The 6,583-nt window shown below is 36.5% G+C and overlaps 1 long non-coding RNA gene and 1 pseudogene across 1 annotated transcript; one reads left to right on the top strand and one right to left on the bottom strand.

The window, feature by feature from the left end:
* Positions 1-6,583, top strand: part of LOC132184382 (uncharacterized) — a 105,572-nt pseudogene that overhangs the window by 6,220 nt on the left and 92,769 nt on the right.
* Positions 1,090-2,997, bottom strand: LOC132185876 (uncharacterized). The gene is made up of 4 exons (XR_009440649.1): positions 2,563-2,997; positions 1,456-1,541; positions 1,221-1,382; positions 1,090-1,131 (listed from the first exon to the last, which is right to left on the bottom strand). It is a non-coding gene; the product is annotated as an uncharacterized LOC132185876 (long non-coding RNA).

Genomic DNA, 6,583 nt, shown 5'->3' with positions numbered 1-6,583 from the left:
TTTTTTTTTATTAACAAAACTGTTATTTCCCGATGACTCCATAGCTGCCCACTAATATCTGAATGTTTGCAATTGATGATTTAATTTAGTAAATTAGTCTGCAGTTTTTTTTTGTACTTAAAAAACTCATATACTTGTGCTTAATTTGTAATATTCACACTGATTTCCGGTTTTTCTTCTTTTTTCTTCTTTTTTTTTTTTTTTTTTTGGTATCTGCAAATAATTATTATTTTTGTTAACGCATCCTTTGGATCCCAACATGAACCATAGGCAGAAGCAACAGCGGAATCATCACATCGTGGTAGTACACGTAGGGCTACACGTGTACTAAGAAGCCGTGGAAGTAGTTCCACGCAATGATCACAAGCTGAAACTTATCAGATCTCTTCATTTTGCCTTTTTCCCGCATACCCATTTTATAATCAAGTGATATGTCGGGTTTTTTTGGTTTTATGTTTGTAATATAAAAACATTTGGGGTATTCATTTTGGGACTTTATGTGCTTGTTAGCTTCAATGTTGTTCATTAAGCATTAAACATGTACTGTTAGTTATTGAATTACATTTTTAAATTTCGTCATGACAATTACCAATTCCAGATTGTATTAGTGGACGGATAAAATTAATTATGCCTGCAAATTATATTGTAGGGTTCAATATTTCAGACTTAAGAGCAACATACAAATAATCATAAATTGTCGCATACAAATAAAACTAATGCATGGAAATAGTTGTTCCATAAAAGTAATCAGCCGACCTGATAATTACGAACAACCTGATAATTACGAACAAGCAGGATTTTTACGTAATTGTTACATAGAAGACATAACCATATATCCACGTGGACAACATAGGTAAGTAAACAATATCCTTGACAACAACAAAACAGATAGTCCATTTCACTGATAATAATCTAATTGCCTCAATGCCCCATCAACCTTAGACAAATCAACAGTACACAAATCACCAACAAAAAAACCAACAAATATGTTTGGATCTTTAGTTTGCCCCTAAGTAATGACACTTCACATTTCAGGGAATGAACTTGTTTATACAGCGCAGGTAGGACATCCCTTCCGCGAGCACAAGTTTCTTTGTCATACCATTGGAAAAAAGGACATTGGCCAGCTTTCTGTAATTACACAAAAAAAAATCTGATAATTACGAACAAGCACAAAGTAATAACTATTTCGTAAAACCAAATTATCCAAATTCAAATACCTTTTTACGGTCATACATAGCACACCCATAGAATCGCCTCCCAGGATTTTTTATAGTAGTGGATGTTATTATTGGGCTTGTATGTCCGCACCTACACTGCACAGGTTCCATATCCTCTTTCACCGATGATGTCATAGATGCCGACGACATTGACTGCTCATTCTACGGTGAAACCCACAATTATTAGAAGTAATCACAATTCCCTAATGGGTTTCACTAAATAAAATTCACAAACCTTTTTCATCTTCCCATCGTAGAATTCGCTTTCATTGTATCCTATCCCGAAATCTTTCTTCCTCCTGTTCATCTTATAATATGAACCTAACAATATATAACTGACATGTGAGAGAATAATCAAGCTCATAAAAGAAAAATAAAATCAAGCTTGCCAAAAGATTATTCTCACTTCAATTTGTAATCTAAACAATACTGGGAAAAATAATGTACCCTAAACCCTAACCGATAGATAATCACATTGTTTAAAATGTGATTCCCCTACAGAAATAGTACTGCTCAATTTGTAATCTAAACAATACTAAGTTGTTAGTGTAGTAGCTAGAGATGGTATATGAGCATAGAGGGCTCCCTACAAACATGCAAATATGCAGTGTAATCAAGCATGCAATAAGAAGAAATTAGCCATAGCATCTAACCACGTATATAATACTGCTCAATTGTAGAATGATGAAACTTCCCTAAAAAAATTTACAAAGTCATTAAAACCCAACCAACCACAATCTATCATATCCCAACAATAATACCACTTTTTTCTCCATTGAAAAATACTTTTCTTCCAAATGTTAATACTAATATGATTAACATTTCTTTCAATAATTGACCTTTTTTCTCATCAACTAAAAAGGTGGCAACAATATTGGAGGACCTAAAAACAAAGACATGCATAGAAAAGTATGGCATGAACTATTAGGTAAAAAAAAAAAAAAAAAAAATACTGCTCAATTGTAGAATGATGAAACTGGCGTAAACTATGCACAAAGAATTCCTATTTTCATGTCCTCGGCAATCCACCATTTGAGTAGAGAAGCAACAAAATAAAATAAATAATTATACAGATCAAACAATCCCCCTTGACCAACTTGCCAGTGCACACGAAAAAAACCAGTCTCTTTCCAAGACCACAACCAAGGTGGACCACACCCACTGCCAATCAACAATAATATTGGCTCAAAAGTGGAATATTCGACAGATGTTGGACAAAAAATGGTTGGGGATGGGGTTTCGACCAAAAGCTTCCAACACAACAAGAAAATTCAAAACACAACTATTAAAGGCTTCCATTTCAGTCAATCAACAAAACCCACAGAGAAATTTCGGAAAATACCTTCGTCGAAATCGGATTTTTCCGATTCAAAATATTGTGAATCGACGGAAACCTAGCCGGAAAAGTGACGCCGGAATTGATGGTCCAAACGGTGGGTACTTTCGCCGGTGGCCTCTGTCGCCGGTGGGTTCCGTCTCCGGTGGTTCTGTCGCCGGCGGAGTCTGGGTCGGTGGCGTCTGCTGCGTCGGTGGCTCGCCGCTGGTTCTATCGGGTGGGTTTCGTATGGTCCGTATGGAAGGGTTTCAAAAAAGAAGCCATCTAGTTATATAAAACTCACCGTTTTGGATGGTCCAAAACGGTGAGTTTTATATCCTACGTGTCCAATGTGAACACGTAGGATACAAAAATTCCACTTAGGTGGACTTAAGTGAAACGGTTCGTTTCATTCAAATAACGGCAGTTACCAAAATTTAACGGTATGGAGTTTCTAGTAATTTCGAGTGACCCAAGGACTAAATTTTCGAAAAAAAAAACCCAGGGAGTTTTTAAAAAAGGCGCGTTTACCTAAGGATTTTATATACAATTTCCCTAATTAGTATTAACATCTGGCGAATTCCACATCATACTTTTTGGTGAAAGAATAAAATCTAATAATATTTGTTTAATCAATATTATTTGTTTAATCACACTTTTTGAGAAAGAAAAAGAAAAAGAAAAAAAAAAGAGATAAATGAAAAGCAAAAAAGGAGAGAAATTATATTTGTTCAACTAATAGGTGAGTGAATAGTAATTTTTAAATTTGGTGAGTACTTTTCACCTCACTACTTATTTTGGTTAAAATAATGAGGCTAAAAATTGGACATTTAAGCCATTTTGGTTAAATTACCTCACCAAAATAACCAAAAAATAGTTTTGATAAGGCTGGAAGGACTGCTCTTATACTTAAAGCCAATTTGTTTTGTCATGATGGCCGACACCACTCATCCACCTTTTTTTTTTTTTCTCACCTTCCCCACATGTCGACTATAAGCCAGGACAATCATAGCATACAATCAGCCACCAATCATGAACCAAATCACGACAATCACACCTTGGCTAATATGGTGAATTAAGGAGCAACAGCTATTCCAACCAAGTCAACAAAAGCTGCATTTGGAAAGCTTCATTTGAATTAGGAAGGACAGCCAACCGAATGAGCAAGCAATTCACGCACAACTCATACATGGAAAGAAATCAACCCAGCACAATGTATTCATTAAAAGGAAAAGTCTAACAATAATATTGCAATTTTTCATGGTATCAGAGCCTTAGTAGCTCACGCTTTAATTTTTCCTTCTTTCACCTCTTTACTCGATCCTATGGCTCTCTCAAGCACACTTGCAACCACCTCATCGTGGACTCCTCCTAATATTGCTTAGATGGTCGTGTGCAAATTGCAGGTACCTAATGATCTAAGTTGGACATCACAATTTGTTCCAACTGTGAAAGCCAATGAGCTTATGGGTATACTTGATGGAACTGAACCATCACCTTGCCCGGTTTTGAACGACAAGGATGGCCAAGTTGCCAATCCTGAATATGTCTTATGGCAAAGGAAGGATCAATTCCTTCTCAACTTCATCAACAGCACCTTGGCATACAACGTTTTGGCAACAGTTTATGGGTTGACCACTTCATGCCAAGTCTGAATGCACCTAGCTACCAAGTTTGTCTCTAAATCTCGCTCAAGAGTCAGCTATCTTAAGCGGTAGATTCAGTCTCTACAACAGGGAACCAAAACATGCATTGAGTACCTTCATGATGCCAAGTCATGGGCTGATGAATTATCAACCGTAGGTAAACCCATTGATGATGAGGACTGATAAGCGCCGAATGTTGCACATTCAAGCCCCTTAATTTGCATATGTTAATTCCTTAGCGTTGTTATTTGTTTGATTTTGTTTTGTTTTTGTGTTTTCAGGTTATAAATAAAGATGCAATTAATTCCATTCATTTTGGGCTTAAAAGCACACTTTGAGAAGACCTAGAAGATATGATTAAGCTTAACCAATCATGGTTAAGTTTAATCAAATAAAGGAAGGGATTAATTCGGAATTTCTCAAATTGGAGTCAAAATCGGATTGGATTCAATTTTGGATTCTGCATATGTCTCGGTATTTTGGCCATAACTTTCAGCTCAAATATCCAATTGAGGTGATTCAAGTGGCACTAGAAAGCTAACTAAAATTTCTACAAATCATTGTGAAATAACATTTTCCTAATTCGGAGCGCCGCAATGCCAAAATCGCCCCTCAAGATAGGAACGCAATTTTGGGCGAATCCTACTCCGATTTGGATTTGGTTTTCAGTCTCCCAATTGGACTGGGAGACTGCTCTCCGGTTTTCTCAGGGTTTCTAGGGTTTCTAGGACTCTCCTAAGCCCTATAAATAGGGCTCTAAACATTGTAAACAGGCACACCGCTTCTAGAGCAAAAATTGAGTAAATTGTCTTTGAAGCTTAGGAGATCATGAGCGGCTAAACCCCTTCGTGGGGTGTTGATGTAACCATAGCCAAGCACAATGGTTTGATTGTATTTAATTTTTAGATTTTCAATTTATGCATGTTGATTGTATAATTATGAGGATTGCTACAATTGATTTCTGTTCTTAATTATTAAATGCAATTGTTTTTAAATTCCAAAATCAATATTTGTGAAATTCTTCTCTTGTCTTAGAAAGTATTTTACTTTTATTGATCTCAAATCATTCTTGTTTTCTGTGATTATGAGGATGATGGTTATACAATGGGTTTAATTGACATATGATCAATAGGATTTGATAGGCTATGCCTAGAGAAGACGGATTGTACTACACCCTAGTTTAGTGTAATTTAGGTAGACAGTCTGTGCCAACCGAAGATGGGTTACACTTATTCATTGATTGTATGTATCCTGTTATAGAATTTGATAATTTATACCTAGGGAAGACAGGTCGTACCGCGTCTTAGTAGTTAGGTGGACGATCCGTGCCAACCGAAGATAGATTATGCTTATTCTTTAATAAGGTAGTTTCTTGTTTATTTATAACATGCATAGAATGAATTTATGGGATTAATTATGATTAACCATTGTTGTGCGGATAAAGGTGAAGTCAATACCCTAGTCTCTCTCTCTTATTTTAAATCTCTTTTATTTTCATGCACTTTAGTTTTTAAGCAAATCAAATCAAAACCCCTTTTAATTAAGTTAACTTTGATCTTTTAGTTTTGATAATTAAACCCCTGCAGTCCTTGAGGTTCGACACCCTCTCTATAGCCGTATCCTACAAAGATTCGTCCTATTGCGAGTGGTTATTTTTATAATTGATATTTTTGGTCATAAAAATACCACATCAATTTTTGGCGCCGTTGCCGGGGACTGCTTAACGGTTTCATTATCTAAATTTAAGGATTGCTTTTAGCTTAATAATTTATTTTTCTGCTTTAAGTTGCTAACTTTAATTCTGTTTTGTGTTTTGTGTTTTATTTTATTTAAGAAATTGCAAACAGGTCTATAGTTGCCCTATCTGTGACTAAGATCGAGCGCAGGTCGCGTGAGATCGAGCACACGGACGCACTTCAGCAGGCACCATGCCAGCAGCGCTCAAGCCCTCTCCTCGTGTGCTCACACCCATCTGCGGCAGTACGCTCGAGCGCACCCTACCGTGCGATCGAGCGCACTTGCGGCATCCTGCATCCAGACCCTAAGTGCACACTACGGCCGTTTGTGAGCTTGTTTGTTTTCTGTTTTAGCTTAATTTTTTTTGTTTTCTTTTAAATTTTTGTTTAGTTTATGCTAGGTCGTCGTTCTTTATCTTTTCCATTAATTTCCTGCGATCTTGAAATTGAACGCACTCTTAGACAAATTAGATCCCAAAAGAACTCTAATTTACTAAAAGAACGTTCCACTAAGACCATGGGGGACGGTAACCACGTAGCATTGCAAGATCACTATCTTCCTACCACTTACACTACTCCCACATGTCTCCAGTTGCCGGAAATTACGGCAACCCATTATGAAATTAAGCCTAGCACTATACGAAGTTTACCTTCCTTTTTAGGGCT

This window comes from Corylus avellana, chromosome ca6 (genome assembly GCF_901000735.1).
Source record: "Corylus avellana chromosome ca6, CavTom2PMs-1.0".
NCBI classification, from domain to species: domain Eukaryota; kingdom Viridiplantae; phylum Streptophyta; class Magnoliopsida; order Fagales; family Betulaceae; genus Corylus; species Corylus avellana.
Note: the sequence above shows the minus strand (reverse complement) of the source record. Positions and strands in the feature narration are given on the sequence as shown.